This window comes from Phoxinus phoxinus, assembly GCF_949152265.1.
Source record: "Phoxinus phoxinus genome assembly, chromosome: 15".
NCBI classification, from domain to species: domain Eukaryota; kingdom Metazoa; phylum Chordata; class Actinopteri; order Cypriniformes; family Leuciscidae; genus Phoxinus; species Phoxinus phoxinus.
Window position 1 is genome coordinate 9,646,081 of NC_136890.1, and position 20,733 is coordinate 9,666,813.

Genomic DNA, 20,733 nt, shown 5'->3' on the forward strand with positions numbered 1-20,733 from the left:
TTAAACCGCTTGTTAAAAAACAGCAACTTGATCCTACAAAACTAGTCAATTACAGGCCGATCTCTAATCTGCCATTTCTGTCAAAGATATTAGAAAAAGCAGTATCCTCACAACTGTGTTCCTTTCTTGAAAGAAATGATATCTGCGAGGATTTTCAGTCCAGATTTAGACCGTACCATAGTACCGAGACAGCTCTCGTTAGAGTCACAAATGATTTGCTCTTATCATCCGATCGTGGTTGTATCTCTCTATTAGTATTACTTGATCTTAGTGCTGCATTTGACACCATTGACCACAACATCCTTTTAAATAGACTCGAACATTATGTTGGCATTAGTGGAATTGCACTAGCATGGTTTAAATCATACTTATCTGACCGTTATCAGTTTGTAGCAATAAATGAAGAGATGTCTTATCAATCACAAGTTCAGTATGGCGTACCACAAGGCTCAGTACTAGGACCGCTGCTGTTCACTCTGTATATGCTACCATTAGGAGATATCATTAGGAAACATGGAATTAGCTTTCACTGTTATGCCGACGATACTCAGCTGTATATTTCTTCAAAACCTAACGAAACCTACCAATTCACAAAATTAACGGAATGCATAGCTGATATAAAAAATTGGATGACTTGTAATTTCCTACTACTAAATTCAGAAAAAACAGAGATTCTAATTATTGGACAAAAAACTTCCACACGTAATAACCTGGCTGCTCTGTTAAGTCTTCGTCGTCGGTTAGGAACCTGGGTGTGCTCTTTGATACCAATCTTTCATTTGAAAATCATGTGTCTAGTATCTGTAAAACCGCTTTCTTCCATCTTAAAAATATATCTAAATTACGTCATATGCTCTCAATGAATAATGCAGAACAATTAGTTCATGCGTTTATGACCTCAAGGCTAGATTATTGTAATGCTTTACTGGGTGGTTGCCCTGCACGCTTAATAAACAAACTACAGCTAGTTCAAAACGCAGCAGCTCGAGTTCTTACTAGAACCAGGAAGTATGACCATATTAGCCCCGTTCTGTCAACACTGCATTGGCTGCCTATCAAACATCGTATACATTTAAAAATATTGCTGATCACTTACAAAGCACTAAATGGTTTAGCTCCGCAGTACTTGAGCGAGCTCTTAACGCATTATAGTCCTTCACGTCTACTGCGATCTCAAAATTCCGGCCAGTTAATAATACCTAGAATATCAAAATCGACTGCTGGCGGTAGATCCTTTTCCTACTTAGCACCAAAACTTTGGAACAGTCTTCCTACCATTGTCCGGGAAGCAGACACACTCTGTCAGTTCAAATCTAGACTAAAAACACATCTCTTCGGCCTAGCATACACATAACACATTATAGACTTCTATAATTAGGCTGCATAGTTTAGAACAGCCGGGACCGGGAACACTTCCCGTAAATCCTGATGTACTTGGTACATCATAAGAAGGATGGCGTCTACGCTAATATTAGTCTCTCTGTCTATCCCGAGGTTTATCGCTGTCCACCGGAACCAGGCCGTATCCAGATCTGATGAAGGACCAGCGCCAGGACACGACGACGCCGCTGACCTGAAGTGTCAACCAGTCTCTCCTCCTCTCCACTCCGACTTCAACCAACCGGAACTGGACAAATACTCTGATTCATTCGGAACTTCATACACTGTTCACTCATTGGCCAGAGGAGAACTGGCCCCCGACTGAGCCTGGGTTCTCCCAAGGTTTTTTTCTCCATTCTGTCACCTGATGGAGTTTTGGTTCCTTGCCGCTGTTGCCTTACCTTCTGGCTTGCTTAGTTGGGGACATTTAATATTCAACAATATTATAGATCTGCCTTAAAGGTGGACGATGATGAAATTGTTTTTTGTGTTATTTTCATGTAATCACTGTGAAGCTGCTTTGATACAATCTGTATTGTAAAAAGCGCTATATAAATAAAGGTGACTTGACTTGACTTGACTAGTATCCGTGGCTATATTCCAGCAAGTGTTTGAAATTCGAGCGTTTCACTTTCACACGAGTTACTTCCTGTTTGCGGTGCTGGATGGGTAATGTAGTTAATCACTTTATATTGGCAACGGATTACTATGCTCAGCGTGGCTACTTGAAACTACACTCACTGGTTTTCACTTTGGGCCAATGCACTGAGAACACTTTTTGTGGTTTTGGGCTGTTGGTTTAATTTAAAATGTTTTCGTGTCTACTTTATATCGTCTGCTGTTGCCATGCTATGTTGTTGTAACTGTTTATGTTTGTTGCTCGCTAAAGTTAACGCTATGCTCCAAAGGTATAAGTTTGACGAGGTTGTGTAGCTGTGGGACATAAGGCTTACATTGAGACTTACTTATAACATTGCTATACTATACGTGTCCATTCGTGTTTACTTTCTTTAACTTTGCGATGTTTGTTGAAATATGAATCGCGGACCGGCTTTTAACGTAAGTAACGAACCACTTCCTGGTTTGTCGCGGGGCATCTTGGGAGCTGTAGTTTCCTGCTTGCAGAAAAGACTGCATGCATTTTGCATTGGGTTTTGGTAGAACTTGAGTATGCTGCAAAATGTTTGAAGTGTGTACATAAAAATTATGAAGTGATTATTATTGTATAGTATATTGATATTATTATATATTTGTATTTTGATTAATTAGGGGCCAAGCACTGAAGGTGCGGGCATCTATTGTATCTGTTCCCGTTCTTATTCTTCTTTTTCTTCCAACTGGGAGTCTATAGCAGCCCATAGAAGCGTATGCGGGAAAGTTGTTTTGGTTTGACATTCTGATAGAGGACAGTCCCAACATCAAATACACCAATTTTGGTGTTTCTAACTCATTCCCTCTAGCGCCACCACCTGTCCAAAGTTTCAGAAATTGTATGCTAATAACTTTTAAACCGATTTGATTGCACCCTATGACGTAATTTTCCGTCACAAAAATATGTCCGCCATTTTGAATTGTCCAAAAAACCTACTTTTGCAAACTCGTCCTAGACGGTTTGTCCGATTCTCACAAAAATTGCACCAGATCATCTTCAGGTAGTTCCGACAAAAAGTTATGGAATTCAAGTTGATTCACTTTACCGTTTTTTGATAAACGCACAAACAAATTTTACGTAGCACTTGCAAAAACAGACGTAAGGCTGTATCTCTGCAACGCTTTATCGTATTCAGACCAAACTTGGTACATGTCATCACAAGCATGACTTGAGGCTACGTGCAGTGTTTCGGCGCAGCGCCACCTACTGGTCCAGAGATATGAAAAATTAATATTTTGGCTTATAACTTCTGAACGGTTTGTCCAAGAATCCTAAACGTGGTCTCGTTAGATTCAGGGCGTAATGCCGAGTCGACTGATATCCAATTTTTCCAGATCGGCCATTTTGTCTGTCGGCCATTTTGAATTATGTGCTAAAATGCTGTATTTTTTGAACGCATGAACAAATTTTTACGATACTCGGTATGGATCATCAGTACAATGCCCTGAAGAAGCCTGAGAAGTTTCGAAACAGCGCCACCTAGTGGATCATTTTTTTCCCAAATGCTCATAAATGTGGGTGTGGTCGACTTATTCTCACGGGAGTCATCTCCTTAGACTCCTGAATCGTTGCCGAGTCCAACGATACCAGACTTGTCAGGTTTCGGCATATGGTTTGTGCAGCGTTGTAATTTAGCACTTAAAAAACATTTGGCGATATCTTCGAAACCGCTAGTCCGATCGAGACGAAACCACCGTCAGAAGTTTGAAAACATAGGTCGATAGCTACACACCAATGCCCAAATGCGAAAATATTGATAGTAAGGGGTAGTAAAATTCAATCAAAGTCATGTGTCAGTCATTTTTGACGTGTTTTTTCACATAAATGTGTATAACTCCAAAGCGAATTGAGATATTTTCACCAAAATTGACACACATATGTATGGGCTCACTGTGAGGACACATACAAAAAATGGTGGGATTGAGCCTCTTGGTGGCGCTATAATAGAACAAAACATGAAATTCCCATTGACTTTAACACAGTTTTGTGATGTAAAATGCTATACTTAATGAATGCATTGCTGTAACATTACGAAACTCAGATTGTGCCATCAGCATAATGCCCTGAAGGTACTCAAAAGATTTCCAGACAGCGCCACCTTTTGGCCAAAAGTTATAATGAAATTTCCAAAAATGCTAATAACTTTTGAATAAATTTGCCTATAGTAATGACACTGATCTCAATAGATTCCTTGGGTTATGCTGAAAACATAGGTCAGTCAAACTTCCTGTCCGCCATCTTTATTTCCTTTTAAAACCTACTTTTTCAAACTCCTCCTAGACCGAACGTCCGATTTTCACCAAAATCGGATCGTGTCATCTCCAGACCGTGCCAAGTAAAAGTTATGGATTTCGTGTCGATAGACGAAACCGTTTTTGTAAACCGCAGTGGCAAAGTTGAGGCATGATGCCAAAATGACTATTCAGGCTTTATATCTGCAATGCCTTGACATATTGACACCAAACTTTGTATGTGTCATTGTCACTTCACTCTGACCACATCACATCAGTTTCGTAACTGCGCCACCTATTGGTCGAAAGTGATAATCATATTTTTAGTTATTGTATGTGATTTTTCAACCATTTTGCCAAAATTCATCTTTAAATGTCTTCAATTGCTCCTTGCTGCAGTTGGTCTCACACTCCCAGCCACTTTGGCTTGTCTTGTCGTCTTGCTTGCGCTTGGCCCCGGTGATTGCTGCTTGCAGCTATATTTATATTTATTGTTGCTTATTGTTATTGGGATATTGAGGTAATGAACTGGGGCTGTTTATAGTATGCACATGAAAATTGAAACGTTACATTTCCTATTTTTCTTTCAGGTTTATTACCTGGTTATCCTTTGTGAACCAAAAAGAAAAATAAACAAATAAATGTGGAATACCGAGTAATATCCTTTGTACACTGGGTTGCCCTTTCCGTGGGAAGAAAAACGGAACAAAGATAGTCTTGGTCCCTTGGTGCAACATGAAATTGATGGAACATCCACTCTACATCACACAGGATGGCTACTTGTCCTTTGCGGAAGCGACACAAGACCCCTACAAGGGTATTTGTAAGGTCTGGCCCAGTGAGTAGATGCTCATTCAGTGATGTATTCTGAAACTTAGCTGAGCAATCAAATACCACGCAAATCTTTCCTGGCTTTTGGGGATGGTAAACCCCATGGTGAGGGATATACCATGTGGTCTGATTGGTTACCTCTGACTCTGGAACCTTTTCAGCATCATCACCTCTTGCTATGATGTCCTCCATAAAAGTTACATAATCCTTGTGATATTGATTATCTTTCTTAAGACGTTTTTCCAGACATCTGAGTCTATGTTCTGCACACACTTTGTTGTTTGGCAGGCTTGGTCTCTCTTCCTTGAAAGGCAATGGCATTTCGTAATGTCCATTTGGCTTTTCCTTGATTCCTTCTTTCAGCTTCACCAAGAATTTACCGTATATACCCGAATATAAGACGAGGTTTTTGTCCTAAAAATAGGCTGAAAAATGGGGGGTCGTCTTATATTCGCAATATAGACAAAATCACGGGGCAAAGGGAGAAAGAATGAATTTATATGAAATAGTGACTGAAACGCGACCCATTAAGACAAAACCAGCTTTCCCTTCCAAGATGTTAATCTGCACAAAAATCCTGATAATTGAGCCGTCGTCTGATGAAATCAAATACAAATAAGATAAAAACAATATCTGTGCTGTGATTTCGACTATACTTGCATGTAAAATTAGAGAAGCAACATAATATCTGTTTAACTGAATTAAAACGCTGCTCCTCTCTGCCGCGCGAAACGCAGAGCGAGAGCGAGAGAGAAGTGCGCGATGCAGAGCAAGCGAGCGAGAGAGAGAGAGAAGTGCGCGAGAAACGCAGAGAGAGAGAGAGAGAGAGAGAGAGAGAGAGAGAGAGAGAAAGGTGCGCGCGCGTGCTGGAAGAGGGAGAATGAATTATCAGTGCAATTTTCAAATAAAATTATTTTCTGTTGATTTTCTGGGGGGGGGGGTGTCTTATATTCAGGGTCGTCTTATATTCGGGTATATACGGTAATATCTTCTTGTGATATTATAACTTCTTCACTGGACTTCTCAGTAAAATCTGCCTCAAAGACCTTGAGTAGGCCTATATCTGCTGGAGTGATCATTTCCTTGACTTGAGTTCTATAAACAAAATGGACCGCAGACTTGAGCTCAGTAAAGGGCTTGGTAGCTGGCTGAATTTTCTTTATGATGATACGGTGGCTGACACCGATTTCATCCTCAGGATCATAATCAACTTCAGTGCTGCTGTAGCCGATAATGCTCCAACCCAACACAGACCTTTGCGCATATGGCTGGTTTTCATCGCCCGAGATGACATCTCTGGGAAGTAAGGCTTGTGGACAGTTATAGCCGATTAACAATCCCACTTCACAGTCGAGCTCAGGAGACATTTCTGTTATAAGGAAAGATATGACCCAAAAGCGAAGATGCAATAACAGTCTCTTTTAATGGTGAGAGAGAGATAAGTCCAAACAAAGTAATTCCTTCTTCAGATAAATAACAGAAATCCAGTCATTAATGACGATGCTCAATAACAAAAGGCAGAAGGTCTCTTCTTAGAAAAGGGCAACAGCAAACAGTCCGAGAACGGGATCCGGCGGGCTCTGCACTGATCTCTTGAGCGGAATCAGGTTGGTGAGATGAACGCTCTGGGTGCTTGTCAGCAGCGGGCAGGCTGGACAGAGTGTAGAGCATATGGTTATTTACAAGCAAACGGAGACAGACCTGAGCCAGGCTGGAAGTTTGACGGTCTCGGACAAGACATGACAGGACGGGAACAGCAGGTACACTGTAAAAAATGTGGCTGCGATTAGTTAAAATTTGTTGAGATAACTTAAATATCCAACTTAACCAAACTAAACTAAAGTTAACTAAACTTAATATTTTAAGTCAAGCTTGAACACATACTTTTTAAAGTTGAAACAATGTTGGATTCTAAGTTGTGCTAAATAATCGCAGCTATTTTTTTTACAGTGTAATAGAAATCACACGCATACGTCTGGGTACGAAATAATCTGGCAAACAGCAAAGAAAATGGGAAGCTAGAAGTAGCAAACATAATTAGAAGGAAGAGAGAACAGGTGTGAGAGAATGAGCGTGATTGTAACCGCTCAGTCTAATACTAGCAGCTACTGGAGTGGTTTAGCCCCGTAATGCCCTGGCTGACGCGCTGTTTGTTTTGCTTTCTGTTACCATTGGCTTCGGTCTTAAGAATGTCCAGGCGTTTGTCTTGCTGATTATTGCGTTTATTTGTTTCTACCGTGCAGAGGTAAATATCCATTTATCCAGTTTCACAGGTGTTGTGGCAAGAATTCAAACAAACATCATCACTGAATAAGGGACACTCAGAATCAAATTAAAAGTTATAAAAGTATTTATTCTCTTGCAAGAGAGATCTTCGTCACCAACACACATGAGCGAGTCAGTGAGGAGAGATAAGGAGAAGCAGTCTCTGTCCATTTTATATCTTATTCCCCCCAAGGCCTTTTACTTATTTCCCTCCCCTCCGAAGAGAGATATAGATACCAGTTTGTCTTCCTTATTCTTTAACTGGCTCACGAGGGCTCACGAGGCCTTAACCTTTAGGCTATAACGTACAAATGCATTCAAGATGACCCTTTGACCATGTGCTTTCCCTTACCCTCACTGACTCCCCAACACAGCAAATTATCACAAAGCCCCCTCTCACTGCAAGTGAGAAAAACAGATGGGGCCTTCATTAGGAATCACTGAATACAGAGTACTCAAGGAAAATTTCCATAACACTCCTCTCTGTTTATCAGTCTCTGATAACTTGATTAATCAAACATTGTAATAATAGTAGAAAAATAATAATGGTAAATAATAAATGCAAGTTCAAGTCATAACATCATAAAATCACCCTCCTTGAACCTGTGATGAAAAAGTTTAGAATGAAAAAGCGTAAGGCTGTTTTTGTGGGGGAAAGTCCCCATAATATTTTAGCAAGCACGTAAATAGGTTTACTAATGCCGGGCTCACTACCTCAGTCACACTAGTAAGGAAAAAGATTATAGCACAGTAGGAAAACAAACATATCAAATTCAAATCATAAAATTGTAATGGGAAAAAACCTCAGTTTCAAACCCTGTCCTTTTCCGCCCTCTCATGGCATATCACCCGTTCTCAGACAAGGAAAAAAAAAAACATTTTAACTCAATTAACACGTTTCACTGTAACTTCCGCTACTGGTGTCATCATACTGGTGTTCATCAATATCATCATCGTTTGGATAGACTGTCATTTTCACCAATTGAACAGACATTCCCACTTTAACCAGTTTTCGCACTAACATGGTCACCCCTTGTATAAAACATGGTATGCATAACAAGATCAGTAATATTATAACTAAAATTGGCAACACAGTTTGAATCAACCAAAATCCCCAGCCATCCCCCAGATGCATTATCCAGGTCAGCCAGTTTTCATTCACTGGTTCAGGCTCCTGCACTGCCCTTCTCATGTGCTCAATTACATCTGTTATGTTGTCACTGTAATCTGGAATATTGAAACAACAAGACACACCTAGCATTTTACAAACCCCTCCTTGTTCTGCTGTAATCAAATCTAAGGCTAAACGATTCTGGATAACTGCCTCTCTTAAATGTCTCATCTCATCATTTATCATGTTTATAGCATTTTCAGTAGCATTTGCTACACACACATCCGTTGATGGCAGTCGTTGCTTACCCCCTTCTATGCCCATGAATGGTGGTCTGCCAAACAAAATTTCAAATGGGCTCAAGTTTGTTTTCACTCTTTTTCTCATTCTCATGTACATCAGTACAATTGGTAGGGCCTTAACCCAAGACAGACCTGTCTCTTCGCAACATTTTGCCAATTTGTTCTTGATTGTCTGGTTCGATCTCTCTACTGCCCCTCCTGATGAGGGCGCGTAGCTGCAGTGCGTTCTCATATCAATGCCCAAGAACTCTCCTACCTGCTTTATTGCAGCATTTACAAAATGTCTGCCATTGTCAGAGCTGATTTTTCTTGGAATTCCCCATCTCGGAACAATCTCGGTTAACAGGGCCTTTGCCACTGCTGCCGAATCTTGTTGCGAGGTTGGGAAGACCTCAACCCATTTCGACCACATGTCAACCATCACCAGACAGTGTTTCAGTCTCCCACACGGGGTTAACTCGATGAAATCCATCATTAGATATTCAAACGGGCCTGCTGGGGCTGGTTGAGATGCTAAGGGTGTTTTTATGCCTCTTGCCACATTGTGTGTGTTGCAAATGACACATCTTTTGCAAAAATTTTCATCTACCACTGTAAACCCCTTAGTGAACCATAAATCTTTCATCTGCATTACCATCATTCCCTTGGACACGTGGTCCCGCCCATGTGTCAACTTAGCGTAATGCTGAAAGAAGTGCTTGGGTAAACAAGGAATGCCATCATCACTCATCCACACCCCCCCCTGGAGGCCGCAGCCAGACGACCTCCATTTCTGTTTTTCTGCTCCTGTGGAGAAAGTCTGCATACTTTCTAAACAAAGAGAAATGTCAGGGTTAGTCACAGATACCAAAGCACAAGACGTTTCTTTTGTCTCCTTCGTTGCCGCGGCCTTCGCCGCCGCGTCGGCTCTCGCGTTTCCTGTGGAGATAAAGCTTTTATCGTTAGAGTGCGCTGCACATTTACAGATTGCAACCTTGTCTGGCAAAAGAATGGCATCCAAAAGCTCAGCCACAAGTGAGGCGTTCAATATCGGATGTCCATCCGATTTCAAAAAATTCCTGTGTGCCCAAATTGCCCCGAAGTCATGCGTAATCCCGTATGCGTAACGCGAGTCTGTGTAAATCGTCACACATTTGTCAGTCATTAATTTACACGCTTCTGTCAGAGCAACCAATTCAGCTGCCTGAGCCGAATAATTTGATGGCAATTTGCCAGATTTCAACACGTCAAATTCAGTAGTAACCGCGAAACCAACCTTATTCAAACCTGTTTGTGGATCCTTTGACGCTGATCCATCCACAAAGAGGACATTGTCACAATTCTCCAAAGGTGTGTCCAACAGGTCTGGACGTGGTGTACACACCTGTTCCAATGCTGATAGACAACAATGATGTTCCTCTCCATCATCTTCTGTTGGCAGAAGTGTGGCAGGGTTCAAAGTTGTGCATCTTTTCACAGTTATGTTCGGCATGTCAAGCAAAATCGTGTGATACCTCAGCCATCTGGCCATAGACAAATGTGATGTTCTCTGTTCCTGCAAAATCATGGAGACTGCGTGTGGGACCATCAAAGTCAAATCAGAATACCCCACAAATTCCCTCGAAGCCAGCACAGCCAGCTCAGCAGCCGCCACAGCCCTCAGGCAGAGTGGCAGACCTGCTGCGACTGCATCAAGCTTCGTTGAAAAATACGCTACTGGTCTCAGTCTGTCACCATGGGTTTGCAAGAGCACTGAACTCATAAAGCCTTTTTTCTCGTCTACCATTTGTGTGAATGGTTTGTCAACTGCTGGCAGGCCCAACGCTGGAGCCTGAGTCAGTTGCAGCTTCAAGGTTTCAAAAGCTTCCTGTGCTTCTGTGAGCCAATCAATCTTGTCACATGATCTCAAGCCTTTCCCTGCTGTGAGGGCTCTCAAGGGCTTTTCAAGCAGTGCATAATTAGGAATAAACGTTCGACAATATGCACACATTCCCAAGAATGATAACAATTGTTTCTTTGTTATGGGTCTTGGTACATCTGCAATCGCTTTAACTCGTTTCTTAGAGAGAGCTTTACTGTTTGGAGTGATTGTGTGACCCAAAAAGGTTATTTCCTGCTTCACAAACTGCAGCTTTGTCAGGCTGACTTTGTGCCCCTCCCTTTCCAAATGTTTCAGGAGAGTCACACTGTCAGCCACACAGGTAGCCTTATCTCGCGAACAGATCAGTATATCGTCGACGTACTGTAACAATGCTGTCCCGTTCGATAAAATTAACGGTTCGAGACTCCGTCTGAGCGCTTCATTGTAAATCGTCGGAGACTCGCAGTACCCCTGACACAAACGAGTAAAAGTGTACCCTTTGTTGTCAAAATCAAACGCAAACCAGAACTGACTTTTCTCATCCACTGGAACGCTAAAGAAAGCGTTGGCCAAATCGACCACAGTGAAATACATTGCATCTTGCGGAATTTGTGACAAAATGGTGTACGGGTTCGGTACGCGCGCAGCTCTCGCAATAACGGCTGAATTAACCGAAATCAGATCTTGCACGAAGCGATAAGAATTATCGTTTGGATCAGCTGACGTCTTTTTTACTGGAAAAATAGGTGTTCGTACTGGAGAATCATGACACGGGATGATGACTTTCTCTTTCAGGAGAGATTCAAAAACTGGCCGGATCCCCAACAATGCCTCCTTTTTCAGGGGATATTGCTGTTGACACGGCCTGTAATCAGACTTTGGAGTGATTACCACTGGTTCACAACCTTTAATCAAACCAACATCATATTTGTGTTTTGCCCACAAAGTTGAAGGTATTTCTGCCAGAACAGGATTAATGTCTGTGGCAGAAATAGCTCCGTGATCATGTTTCTCCATTACATTCTTTGCAATAGCAGTCACAGTTCTCTGTACATCAACCTCAAAATCACAGCTTAGCATAGATGCCCCTGCACTTTCACTGTGTTTCACCCCGTCTCCCCTTTCAGCCCAATCTCTGGCTGTCATGCATTTTCTCACAAAAGGGCCCAACTCCTCCCATTTCTGCGCTCTGCCCTTGGTTACTGACACGTGTGGCGCGGACACTCCTGCTATCAAATACAGCTGCATTTGTTTTTCTGACAGGCAAGCTGAGAGCGCACACACATTCTCATTCCAAAAAAGTTTATCAAACTGCATTTTCTCATTTTCTGTCCCGTTAAACCACTCCTCTTCAAACTGTGGTTCACGCTCAATAACAACATGTGACGTGCAATGCATTTTGTCAGGCATCATATTGTCTCTGTTATCTGATACTGTGCGATCCTTTGCCAATTTCAAAATCATTTGTGCCCAATCAGAATCTTTAATCTGCCACTCGTAAGCCCACTGTGGCTCAAATTTTGCACAACACATCTGCTGTTCTTCCTCAATGACAATACCCATCGGGCCAGCAGTGAGTTTCAAATTTAACTCACACATTAGATCTCTCGCTAATAATGGAGCTGGACAGGATGCAGAACACAAAAACGCATGTTTTAATGTTCTGCCCCTCTCCGTCTCGCATTCTAACGGCACAGTGAAATTGTCTGAAATATCATGCCCTGACGCTGACGTGCTTTCGAACACTACATCTGTCAATCTGGGTTTGCACGGTAAATCATATGGCCTTATTGTGGATCGGGCTGCTCCCGAATCCACAAGAAAATCTACCATCGTACCATCAACTAACATGGGATATCTCGGCAGTCTTAAAAACCCTGCACCTTTGTACATTCTCAAACATTCAGCAGACACAGCATTATTCAAATTTTCGTCAGTCACACATAAAGGTTTGCAAGCATTTTCTTCATTGCAAAGAGCATTATGTGAATCAGTGTATGTGTGCGTGTTGTGTGTGTGTGTTAAAAAAATTTCACTTCCCTTTCTCGCAGCCGGTTGAATGCCTGTCGCTCGCCCTCCCCTCTCCTGTTCTCCGTTCCTCTCCAGTCAATCCGCCTTCATCGCCTCCGGACAATCCTTAGCCCAATGTCCCTCATTCTTGCAAACTCGGCACTTCGTGCATTTGAAAAAGTCATGTTCATTGCTCTCGCAAAGTCCACATTTCCACTTTCCTTGATACACTTTCCTCTTCTTGTTGGCCCAGTTTTGTCTCGCTGGTGGTGCACTCGTGCTAGCTTTGATCTGTACAGCGGCCAGCTGCAACTCTCTGTCCGCCTTCAATTTCACGGCTTTGTCTCTCTTTGTCAGCAGCTGCTCTTCTGCATGCATAGCGTGCGCTAGAGCGGTTGTAAGTCGCCCGTTCTGCCACTCGATGTAGCTCGCTTTCACCGCTTGTGAGATTTCTGGTCTCAGCCCGTCCAGGAAGCGGCTCTGCAGATGGCACTCCCATGTGCTTGGCTGCACTCCTCTGTCCTTCGGCTCTGTCATACCGCTGTGTTTCTGAAATGCATCAAAAAGTCTGGCATAATAGTCACGAACGGACTCTTCTCTCACCTGGCGACAGCTGTTGATCTTTTCTGTGTCCACTCGTGCTGGGAAAGCCTTTTTTATTTCTTCTGCGAGTTTCTTCACTGCCCCTACATACTGTGCGTTGGTTTCATGCGCCCAGTCTCCATTCACTCTTCGGTGTTCGGTTGTTGGCATGTGGCAACTCACTTTGTGCCAGTTCGTGGCCCCCAGTTTCACGGCTAACAGTCGTTTCAGTTCTTGTGTGGTGGGGCTGAACTCCTCACAGAAAGTGACTAGTTCGCTTGAAAATCTGTCACCTGCGTCGTCCGGGCTCGGCAGATGAGCCATCGCTTCTTTCATGTCTGTCACAGTCCACGGTCTATATACCATCACCGAGCCGTCCGGTCCCGCCACTTCCACCATCGGGGCTGTGATGTTAACTGTTTCATCTCTGACCTGTGATCTTGTGACGACTTTCTTCGGCTTGGCTCCTCTCTGTTCGTCCGTGATCTCCGTGATTTCGTCCTCCTCGCCCTGGGCCACGTGCCTGGCCGCTTGTTGCGCTGCAAAGTCTTTTTGCACTTCTTGTGCCGCTTGCACCGCTAGCTGTTGGAGTGCCAGTGCCATCGTTGCTTCTTGCTGCCGTTGCGTTTCTGCTCGTGCGGCTTCTATCGCCTCCTGCTCATATCGTGCGGCCTGCGCTGCTGCTCTTGCAGCTCGGTCCTCTTCCTCTTCTCGCGCCTCTTGCGCTGCCAGCGCGGCTCGTGCTTGTCTCTCTCTCTCTTCTGCTTGTGCACCGAGTTGCGGTCCGGCTGGTGCTCGCGGCTGGATGGGTCTCGATGGAGAACAGTCAAGGTCGGGGTCGAACTTCAGTGCAGTCAATCCGGCCCCTGGGAAGTGTGTTTTGTACTCCGGCGGTGCCGGTCTCACCGTCATTTCATGTGGAGAAACACAAACATACTGTGGGTTAGTCGGTTCTTGTGGTGCAGACACACATACAGGCAGACTCTCACACTTTTCATTCTTCCTTCCTGCTAATTCTTTTTGCATTTGTCTTCTTTGTCTTTTATCTGCTTCTTCAAGCCAGCAATCTACTGTGTTTTCACATTTTTTGCATACATGCCTAACACATTTACAACAGCAACCTGGTTGTTTCTCACTACTCTTTTCCACTGAGTCTCTCACCACTTTCAGCCTCGTGAGGCTCAATGTTCCCTCTTCGGGAAAATCATGATGCTTGATTAATTTCTCAATATCTTGCATACATTTCTGACCATAATGTTTTCTCATTTGGTAGTACACCGGTGTATCATATTTCATAATCTTGCTCTGAGACATTCCCATATTGGCTGCTCTCTGTTCTTTGTGGATTTCTCTTTTGCGCGCGTTCTCTTTATTTGTCAGACGTCTCTGAAACAAACCCGATTTTTTTCTTTTAACCCAAAACCGGTCCGGGTTGCACGATTAGTGCCCTCCTAATTATGGTTCACCAAAAAATCTGTTACAATTGTCTTGGTTCCCCCTAATTAGCTTCAGCACCCGAAAATAATTCGCTCCGTGGTGGAACAATTAATTTTCAGGTACCTATCTGTATGAAATGTCTTGGTCTGTCACAGTTCTCAATTAATTCCAGATTATTTATCTGCTTGAAATATCTTGTTCTGTCACAGACCTCAATTAATTTCAGATTATTTTCCTCGTATCTGTTTGAAATATCTTGATCTGTCCGTAGATCTCAATTAATTTCAGATTCCGTACCACAAAACAAACAGCCCTCAGCCAATATGGTTCAGTTTCACTCTTCCCCCAATTAAACCGAATTTAATTACCTTATTCAGAGATGCTGCTCTGTGCCACTCGAGTTCATTTGATTCCAGTGGCCGGATCCGGTCCTAACGGCGGAAACGGTCCCTCGTCTCTCAATTCTTTTCTCGAGGTAGGGTTGGAACTTTTCAGTACCAAGGTGATCAGCCGCCGCCCGTCCGTCAGTCCCGGAATCACGTCCAAGAAATCCCACTATTCTGACACCAAATTGTTGTGGCAAGAATTCAAACAAACATCATCACTGAATAAGGGACACTCAGAATCAAATTAAAAGTTATAAAAGTATTTATTCTCTTGCAAGAGAGATCTTCGTCACCAACACACATGAGCGAGTCAGTGAGGAGAGATAAGGAGAAGCAGTCTCACTGCAAGTGAGAAAAACAGATGGGGCCTTCATTAGGAATCACTGAATACAGAGTACTCAAGGAAAATTTCCATAACAACAGGCAAATCATATTAGTATACAATTACATTGTCAACAATCAGTTTCAGCCTATATGCGCCACAGCGATCAAAAACCGTTTGCCCTTCCGGGCCAAACCCCCCTTCCTGTTGGCAGTTTGGATGCTTCTTTTATGCATTTGACCTCAGGTAACACTAGAGCGACACCCACTGTACAAACAGGAAACAACACCCAATATATAAATACACAAACACCACATTTGGCTCTTATAGTGATAACAAGTAGCGATTAGAAACAGCTGAGGATAAATGGAGGAGCGTGAAGTAGGCCTATGTGTGTGTGTGGGTGTGTAAATGAGAGTGTGTGCGAGTACAACCAGAAGAGGTAGACAGAGAAGGCTATCAGACTCATGACAATTTCATCTGCCAAATGTTCTAAGTGAGGCCAGGACTTTGCAGTTGTGCTTGGGGGTATATGGGATCTGTTTGCCGGTATGTAATCTCTGATATAGGTTGTTGGGAGTTTGATTTTAGTGTCAGAGCTGATGCCTCTTACCTGTAGTCCTTGCACCTTTTGGCTATTCACCACTTTTGTTTTTGATGTTATGGTGGACACTATAAGTTTTACTGGCTCTTTCTTGGCACCCAATGTTACAGCTGCATCCTTCAAGATGAAGGTTGTGTCGCTCTGACTATCAAGTAAAGCATACACTAAAACTTCCTTGTCTGGTTCCATTGTCGTGGAGACATAGACTGGAACAATTGATGAAGTGTGAGTGCTGCTCCTCTCTTGAACAACTCGGTTAGAGGTAGCTTGCTGTATTTCAATTGATTCAGACTGTTGGTTCTTGTCTCCTTTGTTTTCATTTGGCCTTTCTTGTTTTATTCTTACTCCTTGTTCTTGGTCTTTCTTCCCACGATCTTGATGTAGGCAAGTAGGGTGGCTTTTCCACATAAATCACACACACTCCTGGATGTACAAGCTCTGGAGCTTCGATCCTAAGGCAGCCAAAACATAATTTCTCCAGTTGTACGAACTTAACTCTTTCTTCAACTGGTTTTTCCCTAATCTTGAGACACCTATGGAGAGTATGGCCTTTCTTCTTGCAAAACATGCATGTGATGCTTTGTCTTTTCACTTGTATTAGTAGTGAAAGTCTTAGCACTAAAGTTTTGATTTTGTTGATACCTAGACTGTTCTTGTTCTGTTGGCTTTGATCTTTCTTGGTCAGTGGACTTCACTGTAGGCCTGGGCGATAAAACGATAACGATAATTATCGCGATATAATTTTTCTCGATAAAACGATATGAAGAGTTCGATAAATGTTCGATAATGTTTTTGCGCCAAAAGCGGAACGAAACTCATTTGAACCGCGCGCCACACGGACCATTTATCCGCTCGGCTCAAAGTCCCAACGCCACCGCAAGCTCACTAGAGCAGACGTGTTTACTCTGATCGGTCTCGGTCACGAGATCCAGCGAGAAACGCTTGAATTCAGCGAACAACACAAATGTCTCAGTGATTTAAACCAGTTTAAAGGCAGATGAAACAGCGCTGACGAACAGGAGAAACACTATGCGCAACGATACAGTCAGAGGCTTTTAAGTCTACACATTCCCATCATTTACCATGGATTTACTGTAACATTAGCCTTAACTGCACCATGAAATGTGGGATATACATATTGAATTGTATTATATTATTAATGTAGACAATGAATTACATGACTAATGGAATATAATTACAGTATTTAATAATGTATTATTTAGGCTACTGTTTTCATACAAATACCATAGAAACCATAAAGTTACATTATGCCATGATAGTGAGGTGCTGTAGGCTATGCCCGGTTTTATCTGTGGTTATCATGATCTAAATGCATGATACTGGATGACCAATGGTTCATTTGAATAAAACTCAAACAGTCAGAATATTACATTTTACCAAATAAAAATAAGGTGGTTACTTTTTTTTAAACAGATGTTACTGTTTTTGTTAATGAACATAAATTTAACAGTAAATCTGCATCTTAACTCAAGCTAATAATACTGTCAAATATGCGTTTCGAGACAAAACATGTAATATTAATATTGCAGCCTGCACTGCAAACTGTGCTGAAGATACGTGCCATCAAAGTCAGGCAACACAAACCTGTTTCAAGACTTTAAACAATAGTCTTGTTCATTAGCACATGCAGAAACTAAGAAATGTATTTTCCAATAAAGATATTTATTTTGTTAAGGAAAAATGACAAATGTTTGAATGTTCTACCTCAGATTTGTGAATGTTCACCTGTTTGACAAGTGTTTGTCATATGTTCTGACAATAAAGAGTAGCTTAAAACTAACGCTCTGCTTTCTACAACTTTCACTTAGGAGCAAAAATCTGTCTTTAAACTTGAAATAAATAAAGATTTGACATTTATCGTGATAATTATCGATATCGACTGATATAAAACAAATTATTGTGATAATTTTTTTGGCCATATCGCCCACCCCTACTTCACTGCATAAAATGATGTGATGGGGTTGCATGCAATACGAGCCTCCATGTTGAGAAATCTCACGAAGTATCTAAAGTCAGGGAACATTTTGTGTCCATCTTGATAAATGGTGGCTTCTCTATTCCAGCGTGAGCTCAACCAACCCGGGAGCTTGAGAGCAATCCTTTGGTTTTCCACACAGTCATTGAGAGTTTGTAGACCTTGAACATATGGCATAGCTGATTCCACACTGCTCAGGAAATCAACAAACTCACGAAGATTTACGCTGTCCTTGGGGCTAATTTTATGCCATGTATGTATCTTGTCACGGTATGACTTGGCAACTATGAATGGATTACCAAATCTGTCTTCAAGTATGTCCCAGGCAGCACGATAAGCTGTTTCTGTTCCTACAAGGAAAGGGCCTTCAATAGCTCTCTTGGGTGAGCCACCAACGTACTTGCGTAAAAAGAAGAGCTTTTCTTGAGCTAGCAGGTTCTTGCGATAAATCAGAGTAAAGAAGGAAAGCTTCCAATCATTGTACTTGAGAGGATCTCCTTTGAAAATTTCAGGTTCTGGGATTAGAACTCGATTAGCTGTGATTGCTTCCGCAAGAGTTCTCACAAGGTCATTGGAAGCTTCATGAGAGGTTAAAAAGGCTTGAGTGGCAGGAGCTTGAGTGGTTGAGGCTTGTTGCATGAGTGGAAGTCCAGTTGGGGTAATGACTTGACTTACACGGACTTGATAAAATGTGGCTGGCTGTGGAACAGAACATGAGGTGTACATGGAAGGATTTAAGAGAGGGTTTTTAGTGGCTGTGACCTCATGTGGGTGACGGACTTGACTGGGCTTGGCTTGTTGCGCAGAAAGAGCTTGAAAGACTGGTGCTTGATAGGAGGGAAAAAATGGATCCATTAAAGGGTTAAGTGCTAGCCTGGGAAAACCCAGACCACTCTCAGTTGTAACTGAGTTAGGGTCTGGCAAAGCTCCATAGACAATTCATTTCCACAGGGGCGTCACCAACGGACGTCGCTCAAATGGCTCTGGGCGCAATTGGATAGATCTAAAACCAATCAGAGCGATGAAGGACATGACGTATGCAGAGCGACCGAGAAACATCTAAGACTCTCAGCAATTCTCTGTTTGTGTTTTTCAGGAAGATGTAGCAATGGCTTCTGACGACTTTTGCCGTTTTTGTAAAAAAAAATATGTTAATAGCTGGTGTCCACCGCCACTCCAGCAACATTTTTGCAACATTTGGAAAAAACGAATAGCATCTCAGACCGACTGAAACATCTAGGATTGGCGGTCGAACATAAAACATCAAGATCTGATCGCATTTGCCCCCGTTGTAAGGCATTTATATTGCGATTTGAACGCGATTTGCCAGTGTATAGGTCATGGTTAAAGGACGAGCAAGACGGCGAAGCGACGGGATCGACAGATGCCGTTGAAAAAAGACAACGTGAGTCTACTCCGTCAAAAACACCGAGGGATTTAAAAAAGTTGCGGCCAAACACTCCAAGTCCTGGTCGACCGAATATTGCTTGGAGGAGTATTACGGAGGTAAGGTTGTAACGTGGTGTACCGTGTATTACTACTTAAAAATACTTATCAACTTCTGAAAATGTACATTTATAACTTGACCTCCACTATTAAATTAACGTTATCTTAGTGTCGTAGCAGCCTATCAATATCTATCGATATATTAATGTGAGCAAGAAAAGATTAGTTTATTTTGTATTTTTGTATTTATTTATTCTTACACAAATTGATGTAAGTTTTGTTCCCTCTACTTGCTTTGTATCTACATGTTAGTTATTTTGATCTACATTTTAGTTATTTATGTCTCACCATACTGGTTATCCTCACGAGTCAGATCCTTTCCTAACATTATTTTAATGACACAACAATGTCAATGTAGCCATAGACCTAGTGCATTACAATATTTGACAGAAACAATTCACACTATCAAATGGTCTCAATCTAAATCTTCTCTTTCAGGTCATCACCCACTACCCATCACAGAAAAAGGTCACGAAAGTCTGTGATCCAGAAGATGCTCTAATACTTAACAATGTTAACAAGAGAAAATGGAAAATAGCTGCCAAGTTGATGATGAAGCACAAGGAGCTTGTCGAAGAAATAAAGCTCAATATACTTAAGCTAATTAAGGATGAGTGTAAAACACTATGCAACCCAAAAGAAGGCTTCATGCTGTGGAGGTCATCAGCTGAAGACCTAAAGTCATTTTCATTTTCCAGTCTACAGTCTGATCTTAACCGTATTTCACCTTTCCTTTCATCTGTGTTTTTAACCATCACCGACAACTCCCTTCATGCCACCTGTTCTGCAGCCGCCATTGCTTTAAGAGGTAGACAACCCCGGCTGTCAGCATTTTCGTACTATTTGAATACTATCCTTCAATATGGTGGGGCAAAAAAGGTTGTATTTGATAGACTCAGCAAACTGTCAATAACAACGAGTCACGTGGCTGCAGTCGGAAAGCAGAAGGAGATGGCTAATGAATATCGGGCTGCTATTTGTCAGTTGAAGCATCAGAATGAAATCTTTCTGAATATGGGAGCTGAAACGCACACAGTCAGCCAAGGAGAGGATGAAGTCATCGGCGATCATTTTGAGATGGCACTCAACGAGATATTTCGTAGCATGGCAGACCTTCAGTTATAAGGTGAGCAAACAAAACCACCAAATCTTATACACCTAGGTTATGTCATTAATATAGTCACTGGTGATTATTTTGTTGTTAATATCATTCATCAAAACAGAGGAGGTGACTGAAAGCGACAATGATGTCCAGGCTACTAGAGAAGTGTCTTTGAT